General features: G+C 37.6%; 1 protein-coding gene across 1 annotated transcript in view; it reads right to left on the minus strand.

Annotated features, from left to right (window-relative positions):
* The window catches only part of LOC150075985 (prolow-density lipoprotein receptor-related protein 1-like), a 1358636-nt gene that overhangs the window by 624321 nt on the left and 712515 nt on the right, over positions 1 to 21800 (minus strand).

A 21800-nucleotide genomic window follows, 5' to 3' on the forward strand; every position in this document is an offset into this window, starting at 1 on the left:
GGTTTAATACTGGTTTAATATCATCAGGTCTCCCCTGTGAATGCTGTCATCCTTGACCGGGCGCATAGGTTCTGGGACCGTAAGTGGCTAGAGAGTTTGTGGATAGGCTCGTCTGAGAACAATAGTATGAATAGGGACAGGGGTGTTCGATTTCACCCCCTACTGGAAGCCGTGGTCCTGGCAAAAGACGAGCGTTCAATATTTCTTCCATACGATCCAGAACCGGAAGCGGCTCGGGAGCGTGGAAATATAAAACACGTATTTTATATGAAATATAAAACAACCACGTGTGCTGTGAGCCTGTTACTTAAGGATGTGTTGCTTAAACATCATTGTTGTTGAGAAAGGAGGCGGAAGCCTCCGAAAGCTTCAGTCAATGTTTTATCGCTTTTAATTTTATTGTATTTTAAATATTTTATTTATATTTTATTGTATATTAAAGTTTCATCGTATATTTTATTTTGTAAATCAGTTTTTTGCATATATTATTTTACAGTGTAGTATCGTTTGGTACATTTTATAATTTTCAGTATTAAACCATTATAGTTAAACGGTTGGTATATTTGTTTTAAATTCTGGATATGTATTACTCTCCCAACCTTAGAGGCCTTTTTGAAGATCTTTTGTTGTTTTATGGTTTTAAGTGCATCAGAGACTTAGACCACAATTGCAAATGTATATCACATCTGTACAAGTGTGTGTTCATGGACCGATTTCTATGTTGCGCTAGCTGAAAAACCCAGAATAACTCATATATCGAAAAAACCTACTCCCTCTGCTTAAGATCAGTTAACAGTCTCAAGTGAAGAGGATTTTAGAACTTCCTCCAGTCATATGTGAGATATGAAAGCAGGCTTATCCAAAAGAGTGACAAGTTGCAAAAACACTATATTATCAAGGAGGTTGTTGTTGTTGTTGTTCTTATTTGGTTTTTAGGAGCATTAGCAACTAAGGCCATACTGCTTCGGGGATATGCAGTGGTCATTCCCTGACATTTCCGCATCCTCCGTATTTGGTGGTCACGGGCTCGAACCCCGGTCTAATCAAGAAGCGTGTTCTACGCACTGTCATTTCTGCCCACCTGGCTACAGAGGCGCCTCTCAAGGAGGATCACATGAAAGTATAATCTCCTCAACAATCTTTTCTGAGATAGTAGATCCAACCTGCCATAAGCATTCAATTGCAATAAAGAAATTTAAGAAGCACAGAAAACTATTTACATGGATGAGAAAAAATAAAATGAAATAAAAGTAAAATAAAATAAAATAAGAAAACGAAAACCTCACAGCAGCAATAAACTTCACTATTCAAAAAGTGGAAGCACGTGATTACAGGTGACCCCTGCTGTTCTGACCAATGTTCTGACAGCATCTGAGCATGGCGATTTTCCATTCAGCGGGGTACTGTTGTTATGGAAAAACAGGGGTTAGGTTCTGAACCTTTTATGCAGAATATTAAAACCATAATCCATGTTACAAATAGTACAATTTATTTCAGCTTCAGGTACGAAACAATGCTGTAACCAGTTACTGAACCAGCCATCTAGGAAAGTGATTCTGTCTTTGACACTTTGAATCCAGGTGCAACTCATTCTTTTGGATAAATATGTACTGTCAAACATTTTTTTCCAATAGAGTCCAGTTTCATCACAGTTAAAAATCTGATCTGCCATGTATCTTCCCTCTTCTGCTACATTTTTCAATTTCAGTAAAAGATTTTACATTGCCTCCACATCAGCAGAAACAATCTCACCAACAATTTTAATATTGTGCAGATTTGCTCTTTTTTTTAAATCTATGGAACCATCCCTTGGATGCACTTAAACTTGATTTACCATTCGCACTAGCAGCTTGAAACTTTATGTGATGATAAATACATTGGGCCTTGCACCTGATTATATTAGAACTGAGAGGCACATTTCTGTTCCTTTGATCTGTGATCCAAGCATTCAACAACTGTCCCACTTTTTCAATAAGTGTGTCACACTGACTAACAAAAGTGGATTTTGCACTTGCAGAGTTTGTTCCCAACCTAATGCTTGCTTTAATTTTGTCCTCACACTTTTTAATTATTTGTATCAATGATTCATTGCACTCATATTCTTTAGCTAAAGATGCATATGATCTTCCTTGCTCTAGTTTCTCCAAAATAATCATAATTTATCATGCAATGACAGAATTTTTTGCAGATTTTTTTCTTCTCGGAATCACTTGCAGATGTAGAGGCAAGCTTTTAAGCCATTATGTTAGGGTTACTATTGAATGTTATTGTTATTTGGTTTTTAGGAGCATTAGCAACTAAGACCATATTGCTCCGGCATATGCGGTGGTCATTCCCTTTCCGCATCCTCCGTATTTGGTGGTAGTAGTAGTAGTAGCATTAGCATTAGCATTAGTAGAGGCATTTGATGCAAGAAAGCAAGCTTATGCAGCATCAGCCAAAAAAAAAAAAAAAAAAAAACCCACTTCCACTTCACCCCTCTGTTCGTTCCAAATACCTGTCCAGCCTGAGCCTTAAACTTATTTAGGCTATCAACCTCCACCACAAGGGATGGAAGTCTGTTCCACCAACCAACCAACCACCCGCTGGCTAAAGGCAAATTTCCTCACGTCTATCCTACATCTGTCTTTCCTCAATTTGAATTTATGCCCTCTCAGGTGATTTTTCTGAGCTAGAGGAAGAATCCCATCAGCATTGAGCATGCTTAAACCATTCAAGGCTTTATACACCTCTATCAGATCACCTCGCTGGTGCCTAGTCTCCAGACACTGTAATTTGCAAAACTTAAGCCTTTCTTCGTAAGAGCACCCCTTTGTTCCATTCACTAATCTTGTTGCCCTTCTCTGTACTCGTTCCAGCAGCTCTACATCCTTCTTGAAATGAGGCCTCCAGTACTCTAGTTGTGGTATACAGTACTCTAGTTGTGGTATACAGTACTCTAGTTGTGGTATACAGTACTCTAGTTGTGGCTGACCATTGCCTTATACAATGGAATAATCACCTCCTTATCCCTGCTGGAAAAATTCCTGTATATCATTGACAATACTCCATGAGCTACTCTTGCAGCCCGTCTGCACTGCTCAGAGAACTTCATATCTGCCTGCACAACCACCCCCAAGTCCCTTTCATTCTCTACCACTGTCAGTGTAGTACCACAGAGTTGATACGTTGCTCTGGGGTTGCTGTTTCCCATGTGTAGTACTTTACATTTGTCAATGTTAAACTTCATTTGCCACCTCTCAGCCCATCTGCTCAACCTTTCTAGATCCTGTTGCAGGAGCATAGTGTCAGTAGTGTCCTTGACAACCCTGCCAACCTTTGTATCATCTGCAAACTTGGACATTAAGCTTGATATATCATCATCAATATCATTTATAAATGCAGAAAACAATAATGGACCCAACACTGAGCCCTGAGGGACTCCACTAATAACATTAGTCCACGATGAGCAGTGTCCATTGATTACCACTCTCTGTCTTCTCCCCCTCAACCACCCCTTTATCCATAGCAGCAATTTGCCTCCAATGTCTAGTAGTAGTAGTAGTAGTGGCATGTGATGCAAGAAAGCAAATGTATGAGATTATGCAGCATCAGCCAAAAAAAAAAAAAAAAAAATCACACCATTCCCTCCAAATGCCTGTCCAGTTCCTCCTTAAATTTATTCAACCTATCAACTTCCACAACGACAGATGGAAGTTTGTTCCAGTAATTAACCACCCGCTGGCTAAAGGAAAATTTCCGCACATCTAGTCTACATCTGTCTTTTCTTAATTTGAATTTATGCCCCCTTAGGTTCGTAATCTGAACAAGTGGAAGGATCCCCATCGGAATTCAGTGTGCTCAACCCATTCAAGGCCTTATACACCTCAATCAGATCACCGCGCAGGTGCCTAGTCTCCAGCCACTGCAATTTGCAGAACTTAAGCCTCTCTTGGTAAGAGGATCCCTTCATTCACTCACCAATCTTGTTGCCCTTCTCTGTACACGCTCAAGTAAATCTACATCTTTCCTAAAATGAGGCCTCCAGATCTGTACGCAGTACTCAAGGCGTGGCCTGACCATTGCCTTATACAGAGGGATAATCACCTCCTTTTCCCTGCTAGCAAAATTCCTATATATCATTGACAAAACCCCATGACCTGCCCTGGCAGCCTGTCTGCATTGCTCAGAAAACTTACTATCTGCCTGCACAATTACTCCCAGGTCTTTTTCATTTTCTACCACCTTAAGTTAGTACCACACAGTTGGTACGTTTCTCTGGGGTTACTTCTACCCATATGCAGAACTTTGCATTTGTCAAGGTTAAACTTCAGTTGCCACTTCTTAGCCCATCTGCCCAAATTATCTAGATCCTGTTGCAGTAGCACACTGCCATTACTGTCATTAACAACCCTGCCAACCTTTGTATCATCTGCAAACTTCGACATTAAGCCTGATATACCTTCATCAATATCATTGATAAATATACAAAACAACAGTGGACCTAACACCGAACCCTGTGGGATACCACTAATAACATTAGTCCAAGAACAGCAGCACCCACTGATTACCACCCTCTGTCTTCTCCCACTTAACCATCCTTTTATCCATTGTAGCAACTTACCCTAAATACCATTCTGCTCCAACTTGTACAATAGTCTTCTATGCGCAACAGTGTCAAAAGCTTTCCTGAAATCCAAATATATGATATCAAAATTACTTTTTTGCATCCAGTTCCTTTGTAACCACATCATAATATCCTATCAAATTTGTCAGACAAGACTTTCCCTTAACAAATCCATACTGTGTCTGGATTATTGCTGCAGTCTTGTTTAGATGATCCTGCAATGCATCTTTAACCAGCGACTCCATTATTTTAACCGGAACAGAAGTTAAACTAACTGGTCTGTAATTACTCATGTCACCCTTCGATCCCCCTTTGTGAATTGGGGATACATTTGCACATCTCCAGTCTGTGGAAACCTCCCCTGAGTCCAAGGATGCTCTCATAATTATGGCTAAGGGTTTGCTTAGTTGCTTTGCCGCCTCCTTTAATATAACTGGATAGATCCCATCCACCCCAGGTGCTTTTCTTACGTTTAACTTCAACAATTTTTCTTCCTCTTTGCCCTCAGTTATTACAAAATCATTAAGTATCTTGCTACAATTTGATAACCTTCTGCCATTTTCAAACCTTAATACTCATTCACTTTGTTTGCTATCTGAGCAGGATCATCAACAGTTGAACCATCGATGTCAAGTGGACCAATCAGATTCATCCCCTTCCTTTTAGAGTTGATATAAGTAAAGAAATCCTTGCTGTTTTTCTTAGCATCTTTTGCCAAGGATTTCTCGTAATCTGCCTTCGCCTGCCGAACCTCCTTTGTGACTTGATTACAGATTAACTTATATCTGCCATAGGCTTCTGAGTCGCTTGATAATTTATATGCATCCCATGCATTTTCTTCTCTGTTACAGGTTTCATTAGTTCATTTGACAACCATTTAGGCCTAAACCTTGAACAATATTTCTTAATCGGTACGAAACTTTTAGTAGCTTCCACGATTAATTCCTTGAATGCTTCCCACTTAGAATTTACTGTTGGTAACGTTGTCAGTTGATCCCACTGTACAGAAGTTAAAAACTGTCTGAGACCACTGTACTCGCCTTTACAGAAGCAAAAACCCTTTCCTTTACTCTTGATGGTAATTAAATCTTTAAGTAAATCCCACGTCAGTACACTGTGATCACTGCCACCTAGTGGTTCTTTTATCTGCAAATTCCTAATACATGAATGATCACTGCTGATAACCAGATCAAGAGTACTACTTTCTCTGGTTGCCTCTCGAACATGCTGCTGCAGAAAACAATCATCCAATAAATCCACAAAATTCTGACTAGTGTGTCAGTGCCCAACCCACAAGTTCTAGTCAATATCTGGGAAGTTAAAATCCCCCATTATAAGACATTCCGATTTACTAGCCCACTCTATTTCTCTGTACAAAATGTTCGTTGTACTCATTCAAGTCATTCTAATCAAGAAGCATGTGATACGCACTGCTGCTCCTTCCCACCTGGCTACGGAGGTGCCTGTTACTATTGAAATAAAATATAAATTCACTCAATGACAAAATACACACAATGAAGTCGCTTTCACTCAACTTGGAAACTCAGACATTGTCACTAGCAGAGATTCAAGCCGACTAAGGGGTCACTCAAGTATTATGTCACACTGTTTCTGAGAGCTGCTGAGTTGAAAGATACATAAGGAAAAATATACTGTAATAAAAAAGTAGGTACAATGTAGAGGCTCAATTTTGACTGATTGCAAAACTGCAAAGTTACACAAAACAGCTGTCTCTGATAAAAGTCGCTTAGAATGAAATTGATGACAATATAATTCAAGCGTGCTAAAACAACTACATACTATGTAATAAGGTAGCACAGCTGAGTCGGATACACCCCACTACTGCGCACCTCGGGCCGCGTATGGTATGATCTAAGTCGCACGGACTTCTACCGTGTAAGTGCGAATCTGCACAAGGATGAAGCTGCGCTCAGTGGGGTAACCTGTAATAAATTAATTTCCATAAGACAGCATTTTTCTCTCATTTTTTTTTTTTAAGTATTAGGCCACATGACATAATATTCATGTTACAGTTTACTTTACTGTTTGAGCAGCACAACTCTACTTTAGCACCACAGACTGCATATTCTTCAATGCAAAATGAATCCAGATGGCCTAGAAGACCCAAATATGATTTTGGCTTCATTTTTTTTTTGGAGGTTATTGTATACTGATTATGGTATAATATTTTTGGAAAAAAAAAATTGGGTGCCCCAAGGAATCTATTCTATATTAACATTAATATATAATATAGAACTATATTATATATAATATGTTTGTTTGTTATTTGGTTTTTAGGAGCATTAGCAACTAAGGCCATATTGCAAAGAGGATATGCGGCGGTCATTCCCTAACCTTTCCATATCCTCCGTATTCGGTAGTCACGGCTCGAACCCCGGTCTAATCAAGATGCCTGTGCTACGTACTGCTGCGCCTGCCCACCTGGCTACGGAGGCACCTATATATATTCAACTCATATAAACAGTTAAATGCCAGCTTATGAAAAATCTAGTTGTTTTAAAAGGTTGCCGAGCAAACTTTTAAAACAACCAGGAAAAATAAAGAAATAAATTAATGATGAGGAACGTGGGAAGAATATTAATTATTATTATTATTATTATTAAATCTGTTTATTAATAGCAAGTGATTGCTTTCACCCCTTTTACGCTGCCAACCGGCTAGAAGGGTGTACAAAAATGAAAGAGTGGTAACTTTTACAATGCAATATTTACAAATCACGTTTACAATATTTACAGAAGTGCGAATCATTTACAGAATGTAATTATCGACAACTTACTTCAGAAGAGGAAATTATTCACAGTACCATTTACAAGTAGATGTCCAACAGCTATTTTATATTTTGGTCATTCCTTCCTATTCAAGTTCTTCTTCATCTATAGTTCAAGCAAGCTGTAAGCTTCAGAGAGGCTCTTCACTCTGTACTGCTTGCCTTCACAGTATTTCACAGGATCTACTGCCAATGTACTGAAAAGGGAGACTGCGTTGTTCAGAAAGAAGTTCTTCAGACAGCACAGGTTGGATAGTGTAGAATGCAACGGTAAGTAGGGATTGTCATTACTGCGTCCAGCACGTGGAGTAGCGATAACTTCATGAAGACTGGGGACGTCAATCACACCAGTTAGCATCTGAGACAGAAGAAGAATATTCCTGGATGCAATATGAACTCTCCAGGGAGTGATATTTAAGTTGGCACATAAAACAGCCCTAGAGATGGTGAATGCGCTGCCTGTGACTCTGTTCATCCATTGCATTACCCAGTACTCAACTGCCAGGAATCTGTTTATGTACGAGGTCGGTGCAGAAGACCAGATTGGTGATGCATATAGAATGATTGGTTGTAGGCATTGGATGTATCCTCCGACTACATCGATGTGGAGTAACCCCATCAGCTCTTGTCGAATTGCCCACATCACCGAAAAAGTCTTGGTTTCCATGGTCGAAAAATGGTTTTGAAAAGTGAGGCCGAGGTCGGTGTGAGACTTCACTTTCCTTATCTGCACTCCATTGTGATAGGCTGTGATGTCATTTTTGATATTCTTTTTTGTAAATGTGTTTTGGGCTGATTTAGATATGTTTAGCTCCAGACCTATCTGCAGTAGATAGATTACAAGGCTGTTGATCAGGACGGCGGCTCGCTGATTTATCAGGTGGGTTTGTTCAGGGTCATCTGATTTTATATATAATTTGAGGTCATCTGCATATGATGAGAAATCAGTGTACCTTGCGAGGAAAGGTTCAAGGGTTGCGGTGAATGATAAACCAGACAGGACACCTCCCTGTGGTACTTCCCGCGTTATAATACGCTCCTGTTTGAAGGATTTATGGCTGATGATGTCTTGCCGTAAGGATGAGGTTGATGGCTTTTAGCAAGCTTCCTGTAATGCCAGAGTATTTTTCTAGGATGTAGATGAGAGTGGGAATTGAGAGCTTATCATAAACAGATGAAATATCAAGGAAGATGACGTCCAGCTGAGATTTACTGTTGACAGCAGTTTGAATTTTAAACAGGGTGTCTAGTAAGTTTGTATATGTAGATGTATTAAGAAAGAGGAAGTTTAGAAGTATGGTTTAATTATGGTCATCTGAATTTTGGTTGCAGTGAAGTTTTTTGGAAATTCTGTGCGTAAGTAGCATAAGTGATATAATGAAAGAGGCTGCAAGAAGAACTGAAATAGCCAGGGATCACAGTCATGGCTACTTAGAAGCATTTACAGAAATATAAATTTACAGAAACATAAATTTACAGATCCAATTTTAATTAAAACAGTTATCCACATATAGTAAATACATTCATGGAGATTCATTTACATCGCAAGAGGAATTAAAGGTATGGAAATTTTAATCTACGTTAAATGTTTGGAAAACCAATTTGCAATTTTTTTTTTCTTCTTCTTCTTTGAAAAGTCTGCCAGCGAAAAAGAAAATTAACTGAAAGGGGAAATAATATTTTTTTTTCAGAGCTTAAAAATTAACTAAACTCTGAACATTTGGTTATTGCTATGAAATCTTTGGCAATACTACCTATATGTTGTTTTTTAACTGAATAGAGAGAATCTTTATGGAAGCTTTATACAAGATGATTGCAATAATCCCATTATAGTCAGATGGGGCAGAGGTTCACAGGACAGATTTTGAATTAATATCTGTACACTGAGTTTACTTATGATATAAATTTACAGTTAACAGATAAAAAATTAAAGAGAGTTAAGTTTACTAGTTATTAAAAGGTAAACTGCAGCCATTAACAATCCACTGCAGGATGGAAGCCTCCTCAACAATTCATGTTGAGGGAATGGAACCATAATATGCCATGCTGGTCCAGTGCGGGTTGGCAGATTGACCATATTTAGCAGTCAAGGGCTCGAATCCCGATCTATTCAGAGAGTGTGAGCTACTGCACTCCTGCTCCTGCCCACTCAGCTATGGAGGCTTACTGGTTAATAGAAGATTATAAGGATTAATTAAGTTGGAACAGGATCCAAAAGGTGTAGTTTAACCTGAGCTAAAAATTGCATTTTAAATAGAAGTTACAAAAGTAGACACTGCATAAGACATAAGAAACTCAGTTCAATATCACAATGGAATTAGTAAGGATAGTTGTCAATAAATGGACTCTGCTCAGCTTGGCAGACGATTTAATGACACAGAGGTCAGTGGCCATTGATTACTTCTGCATCTTGAAGAGGAATAATTGTGCCAGATGATAGAATCCTGTTCCTATAGGTGTGGTCGGAGATAAATCGACATCCAACACCTTTGCACAATATGCAGCATTTGATAATGAATGAAGCAGTCTGTGATGTTTTGGGGTTTGGGTGTTACCAATGTTGGGGCGGAGTGAAGGCCAGGTGAAGGAATGCACCAGCAACACTTGTCCAAATTAATGGTGCCAAAATCTGCCCAATGAGCAACTTCAAATTAATGAGAACTGTGTCTTCTGAATGTGATGAGAGACTGCTGAATCTACATCAACGTAGTCAGTGCTGTTGTTGTGGAAGCATTGCTTTCCAGTTTGCTCATTTTGGCAATCAAACCTCATTAGCCAACAGTAGCTTTATTGTCATTAAGGGATGCCAAGCCATATTTCGTCCCCAAATAGCAGTGATGGATAAGATATCATCCTGATATACTTCTATAATTTTTCATAGTCATTAATATACTGAAGATATTGTTTTGCCATCCAACTCAGCCCAGCAGCATGGGAAGTCAGCTCTTCAATCTGTATAGGAAATCGAAATTTGGGGTCAAAGTCAAACCCAGGTCAGAATGGGATGTAACCTGAGGAATATGTGTATTGTTAAAAGATGGCAAGATCGCAGATGGGGTACTTTTAGTGAGAAGATCATAAAGGCATATTTGGATGGACTGATTTTCAGTCTGAACTGTGTGAGATAGATAGATTGGTTACTCAGTGTTCCATTGGCATACTCAGGTGTCTGACCAAAATTTGCATTGTGAGATAGGGGAGTTAGAATTTTAAGGTTGTCAGCATAACTCAGATGTTGACTATTCCTTAGTATTGGTGCAATTACTGCAATAAGCAGCAGTCCTGACCACCCTGGGGAATGTCTTTAATCACTTTACGGTTAAATATTCCACTTGGGATTCTGAAGGAGAGATGAAAGGAAGTTCAGCATGCTGATGTTGTAGTGCGATTTTTTCCTGCATAAAAGTACTGGAACTTGAACTACGTTGAAGGCAGCTTTGATGTCAAGATAGATAACTGCCAGTTCTTCATTTTTCTCAAACGCTGACAATATACTTTGGGTGGTAGTAAGCAAGTATGTAATGGTTGAGGCAATGAGGGATAGCATAGTGAATCTGAGAGATCCCATCTCCAAGCAGTTGACGAGTGAGGATAGGCAGCAGAGTTTTTTCTAATAACTTTAATATAGTTGAAGCATTAGATATTGGCTGCATTTCAAATCTTTGGATGAGGCCTTATGATGTAGGCACTCCACTGTGTAGGAAAAATATTGTTTTTCAGGATTTTTCTAAAGAGGGTCAGAAGTGGAACAATCAAAACAATCACATATGGGCTCACACATTTAATCATAAAATGTGGTATATGCAATCAGTGCTGGCTGTACTGATAAGTTTCAGTGAGTTAATGGCTTCTGTTAACTGTAATCTTGAAATAGTATAAAGTATTGAGGATGTCCAGATATGGTATTGCATCTGGTAAGTTCAGTTCATTTAAGCTGTTGTTTTCTAAAGAAAATCTTGTGTCATATTCGAGACATTCATCAGGATTAATTTGAGGAGGAAAGTTATGGGATCTGTTTTTAGCCTTTGACTTTTCTGAAAATGTGAACTAAAGAACTGTGCAATTGCTATTGACTTCTTATGATTAAATTGAGCCTGAGCATTTTGAGAAGCTTATTCACTCCAGAATCTCATCAGACTGTTTCCATATGTGTTGGAGCTGTTTCTTCAGTAGAAATGCCATTTAGGTCTTTATTGCACAATGTGTTGGAGCATGATGTTATGTTTATCTTCTCTGTGAAGGAATACTGGGCTATGGTGTTGATCCAGTGTGAGAGGAGTGTGAGTGCCAGGGCTGGGTCATATGTTTCATCCTAAAGAAAATCATAGCTGCCTTGAGGCATTTTTGTACATTAAGGAAACTAGGAAAATAGTTGTCACAGCCTGAATGGCATCACATAGTTGAGGGCGGATGGCTGGCAAGGTAATGACTGCTGAAATTGGAGAATGGTCAGACTCAAAGTACATCTACAGTGGACTAGTCAGAGTACATGGGATGAAGGAGAAAAGGAAATCAAGCTGATTATTCTTTCTGGTAAGTCGATGGTTGATTAGTGTGAGATTTATCTTGCTTAGATGGGTTATTAGAAGCTGATTACAATTCTCATACTGAGTTGATAGATTAAAATCACCTATGACAAGGTATCCAGCTATAAGATTTAGGTTGTTAATTATCCAGTTAGTTACATCAAGCACTATGTCAATGGAGCATATACTGTAAACAGATTGACGGTGGTTGTTCCAGTTTTAGTTGTGATTATTTTTTTTATCTTTGCCTCTTTCCCATTATATATATATGAGGTCAGTGTTTTTACTGTTTTGACATGAAATTTTTACGGCCGGTTGCCCTTCCTGATGCCAACCCTCACCCTTTATCTGGGCTGGGGATATGCGGTGATCATTTCCTGACCTTCCACATCCTCCGTATTTGGTGGTCACGGGCTCGAACCCCGGTCTAACCAGGAAGCAAGTGCTATGCACTGCTGCTCCTGCCCGCCTGGCTACAGAGGCACTTTAGTTGTGATTATCAAGCCATCATAATCAGGAGAGTTACTCTGTATGGATTAATGATGTTAAGGGGTGGTCCTCTGACAAAAATGGTGACTCTTCCCCTTTCTTGTTATTCTGGCTCAAGCCATGTGTTGGTAATTGAGAGAATGTCAAATTGACCAGAAAAGAGGATCTGTTTGATTTTGTTGATCTTGTTAGGCTGCGAAAGTTCTGGTACATCAGTGTCAGCGGGGTGAATCATGAAACGTTGATAAGGGTGCAATATCAAGAAACAATATTTGGTTGGTTTCTTCTTAGCCTGTTAGGCACTATGGTTGGGATTGGGGTGGAGTTGCCTGTGGGTTTGGGCATTGTCACAGACACTTCAGATGGCTGCTCTTGGAGAGTTATAATGTCTGTCAATTGTCTATGCAGGGGCCCATTCCAGAGCCGAGGGTAAGGCGAACAAAGCTCTTGCTTCAGATTAAAAGCTGAAAGGGGGTGCCAAAAGAAAGATAAAATAATTGCCAACATTGCCATGATTAACAGTAGGGTGCAATTTTTTTATTCTTGCCTCAAGTACTAAAATTGCTTGGCACGGCACGGCCCTGGCCCATTCTAACGTGTTGCGACGAGTTTGGACAAGAGGTCAAGAATATGAAAATGCCAGTCAATTGGGGAGCTTGTAGTTTTATAAAATGGTGATCAGCTGTATTTTGGAGGGCATTGAGTCAGCTGGTATTAAATTAGGGCATGATGCCCTCATTGGTAAGGAGCTGTTCAGAGGTATGGCTTTGATTCTTATAGTATGGATGATTATGGCCCCAGCATATGGACAGAAGGAAGAGGTGCTTATTGAATAAGAGTCTGCAAATTTACAAACAATTTGAAATTATTTATAATTATTTATAATCGAGTGAGAAGTCTCACTGGAAGCTGAGACTTCTCACTCGATTAAAGATTGTATTCATGATATTTTTGTAAATTACATCAAAAAACATTTACTCATGAGCTCATGGTTTATTTAACAAAGTGGGGCACTATTTCAATGGAAGTATTGAAACAGTTTAAGAAAAAAGTCAAACGTCTATATTTTTATGTTTAGTTAAGTCAACTACATTCACCCACAATTCAAACTCAAGTTAATAAAATCATTTTTAATCATATGACATCTACCAGAAAGTGAATTGGCTAACCATTAAAAACTAGGAAGCACTGTTATGATTTGTTTAAGAACTATTTGGCTCACTCATCAGACAACAGGTAGCCTCAATCAGCAACTTTGTGTCAAGCAGTGAATAAATGTATAAAATCTAAATGAGCAGCCAAGCATTGTGTTGAATAAAACTGACTGAAAATGTTACCTACGGAAATAGTAGTCATTTCTAAAGGGCACAAAGACTAAGTTTTGTTACTAGAAACAGAAAAGTGACCTCAGTAAAAAAAAAAATAATAATGCAAAGTAGCATTATTTTCTCAAACTATTTTAATACCTTCATTAAAATAAGTACCTCATTTTGTTACTAAATTGCTACATTAGGCCAATGATATGGTTAGAAGTTTTCTTCAACACAATGCTTTGGTTAGGTTGTTAATGTTAATGAAGAAAACATTGAATAACATTTGTTCAATGTTTTCTTCTATGCAATGCTTGGGTGCTCATTCATTTAATATATTTATTCACTTCTCAACACAACATTGCTAATTGCAACTACAGTTTTACAGTAATTCTGAAACTGGTCACAGTACAGTGCGTGATTGATTAAATTTATCACTCTTAAACCTTGTGAAAGTAATAATGCTGAAAATCCAGAATATTACATATTTAGTTAAACATTGCTGTTATAAAAAATAACAAACCAACCAAATTAGTTACTTAAGCAATAAAATCTTACATTCTTCACAGAAAGAGGCCCTCAGCCCCCCTCTTTTTCTTTTCTTTTCTGAAAGTGTCTGAGTTTTAATGAATAATATTCACATTATGATTGATGTTATTTGATTAAAAATGATATTTAAAAAAAATGATAATAAATAAACTACCTATTTGATTCCCTCCCCATGAAGATACCTATCCACCTGACCTTTGCACTTTCTCAAGCTGTCAGTTATAACCACCAACGGAGGCAACTTATTCCACTAACTTACTGGATCATCTGGATTGTCCAGATGATCCAGGGATATCAACTGGATTGTAGAAAACATTCTAGAATCCAGTTGAAACCCTTGCCCCATAATTAGAATTTATGGCACTTAGTTCGGAAATCGTTTATAACAATAAAATGTCAGTCCCATTAATTTCATTTTCTGAGCTTTACAGCCTTCAATCAGGTTCCCCTCTAAAGGTCTTGGTAACTTGATACCTAGTTACCAAACTCTGCATCCCACCCACATATTCAGCCTTTCCTCATAGGAAAGATATTCAAGGCTTAGTTAGATCTAATGGATGTCAGATGAAATGTTGAGGTATGTAGCAGATAAGAAAAGAGCATTGGATGCATATAAATTATCAGATGATATAGAAGGCTAAAGAAGATATAAATTAGTCTGTAATCAAGTCACAAAGGAGGTTAGGCAAGCTAATAATGCAAATTATGAGGAGTCTCTAGCAAAGACAAACAGCAAAGACTTCTATGCTTATAATATTAACAGTAGAAGGAAAGGGTGGAATCACATTGAGCCACGACGTTTATGGGTTAAATGTTGATAACCCTACACAGATTGCTGACAAATTGAATCGGTATTTTGCATCTACATTCACACTAGAACTTTATCAAACTCTTACGAGAAGCTAAATGACTTTGTGATAACTAAAAGGAAAGTGGAGAAGAAATTTTTGAGGATGAACATAAAAAGGCACCAGGGGCAGATGGAATCTATGCAATTATATTAAGGGAGGAAGCAAAGGAGGTAAACAAACCCTTAGCCATAATAATGAGAGAAACTGTGAAGTTGGTGGAGGTCTCTATGGACTGGAGAAGTGCAAATATATATCCCCAATATATAAAGGAGAATCAAAAGGCGACATGAGTAATTACAGACCTGTTAGCTTAATGTCTGTTCCAGGAAAAATAATGGAATCACTGGTTAAAGAAGTAATGCAGGACCATCTGGACAGACATGCAATTATACTGCAATCACAGCATGGATTTGTTAAGGGGCTGTCTTGCTTAACCAATCTGACAGGTTACTATCATGCAATGACCAAGAAACTGGAGGCAAAAATTAATTTTGAATTCATATACTTCTGATACTGTTGGCACAAAATACAATACAAAATGGAGCAATATTAGCATTAGCAAAGGCACAAGATGCAAGAAAGCAAGCTTATATAGCATCAGCCAAAAAAAAAAAAAAAAAAAAAACCCTTATTTCACCCATCCACTCGCTCCAAATGTTTGTCAAGTTCTGCCTTGAATCTATTTAAGCTATCAACTTCTACAATGACAGATGGAAGTCTGTTCCAGCAATCAACCACCCGCTGGCTAAAGGCAACTTCTGCACATCTATCCTACAACCATTTTTCTTCAATTTGAATTTATGCCCTCTCAGGCGATTATTCTGAGCAAGAGGAAGAATCCCATCAGCATTGAGCACGCTCAAACCATTCAAGGCTTTATACACCTTAATCAGATCGCAGGTGCCTAGTCTCCAGACACTGTAATTTGCAAAACTTGAGCCTTTCTTTGTAAGAGCAACCCTTTGTTCCATTCACTAATCTTGTTGCCCTTCTCTGTACTTGTTCCAACAGTTCGTTCTAATATGGCATTAAGGGCAGGCTCCTGCTTTGGATAAAGGAATGGTTAAAGCGGAAGAAGAAGACGACAGATGGTTATCAATGGGCACTGCTCTTTGTGGACTAATGTTATTAGTGGCATTACCCAGAGTTCAGTGTTGAGCCCAATGCTGTTTTCAATATTTATCGATGATATTGATGAAGGTATATCAGGCTTAATGTCTAAGTTTTCGGATGATACTAAGGTTGGCAAGGTGGCTAATGACAGTCATCAGGGTGAGCTACAGCAACAAGATCTAGGAAAATTGAGTCAATGGGCTGAGAAATGGCAGTTGAAGTTTAATATTGACAAATGTAAAGTATTGCATAAGGATAGCACTAACCCTATGAGTAACTTATCAACTGTGTGATATTACACTTAGGGTAGAGGAGAATGAAAAAGACTTGGGAGTAATTATGCAGTCAGACATGAAATTCTCTGAGTAGTGCAGACATGCTGCCAGGCCAGCTCACAGGTCTTGCCAATGATATACAAAAACTTTGCTAGCAGGGATAAGAAGGTGATTATCCCTTTGTAAAAAGCCATGGTTAGGCTGCATCTTGAGATCTGTATACAGCTCTGGAAGCCTCACTTTAGAAAGGATGTAGATCTGCTGGAATGGGTGCAAAGAAGGGCAACCAGATTGGTGAAGGGAACAAAAGGGTGCTCTTATCTAGAGAGGCTTTAGTTCTGCAAATTGCAGCATCTCATACCTTGTTATAAGACCAGGAATTTGTGGGAGGATTTGAATGAGGTGTTTAAAGTCTTGACTGGATTGAGTAAGCTGAATGTTAATGGTATTCTTCCACTTGCTGAGACTACACACACACACACGAGGGAGCATAAATTCAAGTTGGTAAAGGATGGTTGCAGGATAGATATGCGGAAGTTTGCCCTCAGGCAGTGTGTGGTTGATTGTTTTAACAAGCTTCCATCTGTTGTTACGGAAATGGATGGGTTGAATAAATTCAAGGGAGAGCTAAACAAATTCTTCGAGGTTACGAATGAGTGAACTGGTTTTTCTTTTTTTTTGGCTGATTGTATATATATGGATCATTTGCCATTACTACTACAAGGTCTAGGAAAATTGAGTCAATGGGCTGAGAAATGGCAGTTGAAGTTTGGAGGTTACGAATGGATGAACTGGTTTTTCTTTTTTTTTTTTTTTTGGCTGATGCTATACAAGCTTGCTTTCTTGCATTGTTTGCCATTACTGCTACTTTTAATATGTGAGGAACAGAGCTGTCAGCCACCTATTATCCAATTATATTGAAAGAAGCAAAAAATGAAGTAAGCAAACCTTCAGACATAATTATGCAATCTTCTTTGCACTCAGGTAAGGTCTGCAAAGATTAGAGATGTGCAAATGTCTTTCCTATTCACAAAGAGGATACCAAAGGGTGAAATGAGTAATTACAGACATGTAATCTTGACTTCTGTTCCAGTTAAAATAACAGAGCCAATGTTTAAAGAAATAATGCAAGATCAACTTGACAGAATAAAGTTATATGGAAATCACAGCAGAGATCTGTTAAGTGGAGATCTTGTCTCGCCAATCTTATTAGCGACCAAGATGTAGTACAAAGGAACTGGAAGGCTGTGATAAATCATATAATAGGTATACCCTGCTGAACAACAGAATTAGTTTCTTCAAAAACTGTCATTAAGAAAAATGTCATTAAATGAATAGTGATTTCCCACATACTCCCAAGTTAAAATGATATAGGCAATCCTTGAAAAGAAATACAGTAAAATCTTGTTAATACAAACTTGGTTTATACAAAGTACTCGTTTATACGAAGCACATACCATTCCCCTGTGAAAGGACAGGCTTTTCTATGTAAATATATTTGTTTATTACAAAATTCGGTTAATATGTATTACAAAGTTCTTTTTCACCCCATGAGAAATAAATATTGTCATTTTGTATGTTTAATACAAATCTTGGCAGAGTGATCCGATTATTGCCCCCGGCCACCTGCCTCCTACTTCCTGAAGGATGGCACTGACTTGTTAGAAATTAGTTTTGTGTGAATAAAAGCAGTTTATGGTAGCTACAACATCAAATGCACTCTGAAAAACATCTTTCTGAAGGATGAGTTGTTAAATTAACAAAAGAATAAAAAGTTTCTCTAAGTTTCTCGAAAACATGCACTCCCTCTCTCTCTCTCCACAGGAATAAGGTCAGTTGCAATTGTTACACCAGTTCAAAGAGTCTTTTGCTATCGTATACAGCAATTTATTTTTTGTCTTCTGACGTCTTTTTTGGAACTTGTGTCTTTAAATTAATTTAAATTTTGTTTATATTAAATCTTATCTAGCAGCGTTATGTTGACAAAACGTAGAGGGATAGAATTAAGCCTGGAAATTAAACTAAAAATTATACAAGGGGCTGATAAAATGGAAAGAAGCAAAATGGACATTGCAAAGGAATACAACATTCCTTTACCTACTTTATCTACAATACTGAAAAACCGAAAAAGACTTGAAGAAGCGTGTGACACTGGAGCAGAGATGAAAAACAGGAAATGATTCGTGGTGCAAAACACGAGGAGCTTGAAACAAAACTTTGCAAGTGGCACCAACAAATGCGTGCATCTAATTTGCAATATAAGGTCTGATTTTGCAAGAAAAGACAGATTATCTAGCTCAGCAACATGGGATTAGTTACTTCAAATGCAGCAGTGGCCGGCTCCAAAGATTTAAAAACAGGAATAATTTGGTTTTGCGGCGAGTCTGGATTAGTCGACAAAGAAAAGGCTACAGACTGGTTGTGTTCTGTATAGTCCATCCTTGAAAAATATGAGGCAAAGGATATTTTTAATCTCGACGAGACAGATTTATTTTATAATTTTCTGCCAAACAAAACATTTGCTGTTCGAGGAAAGTCTTGTCATGATGGAAAATGAAGTAAACAAAAATCACTGTTCTGTTATACTGCAATTCAGATGGCAGTACAAAACTATGCCCACTTGCGATTGGTAAGTTTTCCAAGCCAAGATGTTTTAAAGCAGTTAACCAACTTCCCTGTGATTATGAGTCCAATAGAAGTGCTTGGCTTACGGTCAAATTTTTCAGTCTTGGTTATCAAAATTGTACAGAAGAATGGCTTCAGAAAAAGGAACATTTTGATGATTCTAGACCGATGTACAGCACATTCTGCCGAGACACATAAGTTGACAAATATACGGCTGTTGTTTTTACCCCTCAATACCACCAGTTTAATGGAACCACTGGATCAAGGCATTATTTATAACGTCAAGAAAGCATACAGAGCCTGCCTAATATGGTACTTGATCGCCACAATATAGTAGGAGGGAACAATTGGAGAGAACATCATCGAAAAACATGGTCCAGCAGACAAATGTGATAGCAACAGTGAGTAATGGAGGAATCTGAAGGAGCATATAAATTTTGTTGGTGAATTTGAAGAGTTTGTGAAAGTGGATGATGAAGTTGCTACGACTGCAATGCCAACACCAGAAGAGCTGCTGGGTACCAAAAAAAATGATGCTATTTTTGTTACCAGCGACGATGCGTGCTCACCGCCATCTAAAAAAGATGCCCAAAATGCATTGAACATAATAGAGAATGTCTTGGCCTGCAGTAATGTTATTATTATTAGCCATATGGTGCAAGGAAACCTGAAGCTTATGCTGCACCAGGCAAAAAAAAAAAAAAAAAAAATTTCCCCATTACCCAGAGAGAGAGAGAGAGAGAGAGAGAGAGAGAGAGAGAGAGAGAGAGAGAGAGAGAGAGAGAGAGAGAGAGAGAGAGAGAGAGAGAGAGAGAAATCACCAAGAAAGAGAAGAATGATGATATCCAGCTCAGGACCCTGGGTGTGCCAAGCCCGTACTCACCAGATGTGAGCCCCTGGGGGTTGATAAAGAAACAACTATTGCGTTTGATAATGTCTGTGCTATAGTTAAATTTGCATATAGGACAAAAACTGTGCAAACAACCTTGGATTCTTTCTTTAAATTAGATTAATTTATTAAAAAGTTAATGGTTTGTATGTCTCCAATTATAATTATTGTAATTATTTTTTTCAGTGATACTAAAATATTGTATATATCAAAATATATACTGTACAATATTTTCATTTCCATTAATATTGCTTTTCTCTTAGTTTATCATGCAAATAAAATAAAATCTTTAAAACATATGTTATTCCTATTACTGTATTGTAAGACAAGGCTTTTGTTTTTATTATTTTATTTTATTAATTTATTTTTGATATTTTTATTATTTATTATTATTCTTCTTAGATATACAGTATGTACCAAAAAAAAAAAAAAATAATAATAATAATAAATAACAGTAAAATTTTGACACTTTTGAGGGACATCATTACTACAAACCTCGTTATTACAAAACGTGAAAATTTAGGTCCCTTGAACTTGGTATTAATGAGATTCCACTGTAAGTAGTAAATTTTAAACAAAACAGCTCTTAGAGAATAACATTGTAATTGAGAAAGAGGTGGATTTGCCAAGTTTGCATATACGATAATAACAACTTCCTAGCAACACAACATGCTGTTGTAGCATAATAAAAAAATAAAAAAGAAGAACTTTGACATTTCATGCATTATTGATTTATTTAATAGGGAATCATCCCACACAAGTCTATAACCATGGAAGAAAAGAAAACTATAAAATAAAAATGGACCTTTTGTTTTTTGCTTTTTATCTTAGTCAATCACTGAAAAAGAAGCTTCTTTTGTTGTAAGCAAATGAGATAATTTAAAATGAGTGTGCATACTGACATCTATGTATCTTTCTTTTTCTTCTCTTTATATAATAGTTGTAGCACTCATATGTGTTTTTATACTCCTGTTAATTCTGTTCTTCCTTCACAAGTTTTCAACTCTTAGAGCAAAGATGGCCACTGCAGAATCAAAATGAGCAAAAGTTTTAACATGTAGCATTTCTTTATACTCGTCTTGTATTCTTTGGTCTTTAAGTTCAAAGTGTTCTTCGGAAATCAAACCTTCAATGTGATGCCAGTAGGCCCAGTTTTTTTTATTTTTTTATTCTGCAGTTTCCTTTTATATCATGTGCTGGCTCTTCAGTCCAAGGTAGTTTTGAATACCATCAGGCCACAGTTTTTTCTAACCTCCAATCATATTTGATGTCAACTTTCTTTCATACTGTATATTTATTTCATGAGCATCTGGTCCCATTTCATTTTTATATTGGGACTGTTAAAGCAAATTCAATAAATGAATCGAGTAAGCACAAAACAAGTAATTATGGCATGCAGAATACCTTTAATTTACTAAATGAGTTTTCAATTTTGTTGACAAAAGTTGCAGTGATTGTCAATTTTTACTCAGCTTGTAGCACTGCTGTTTTGTGGTACGTTTTTTAATATTTCTGGAAACTACTTTTAAGCTGTTATTATAACGAGGTGAGAGATGCTACAAATTGAATATTGGTGGTAATTTTCAAGTGTTGTTATAATAAAATGTCATTAATTCAGGTACGTACTTATATTTAAATGCCATTAAATGTAAGTACATACCTGTACTTATATTTCAATAAAGCCTTTGACACTGTTCCACATGAAAAGCTGCCATACAAATTGGAGCAGTGTGGTACTCGGGGCAAGTTACTGCTATGGATAAAGGGATGGCTGAGTAG

The sequence above is a fragment of the Mastigoproctus giganteus genome, chromosome 13 (assembly GCF_048544385.1).
Source record: "Mastigoproctus giganteus isolate SK-2022 chromosome 13, ASM4854438v1, whole genome shotgun sequence".
Lineage (NCBI taxonomy): Eukaryota > Metazoa > Arthropoda > Arachnida > Uropygi > Thelyphonidae > Mastigoproctus > Mastigoproctus giganteus.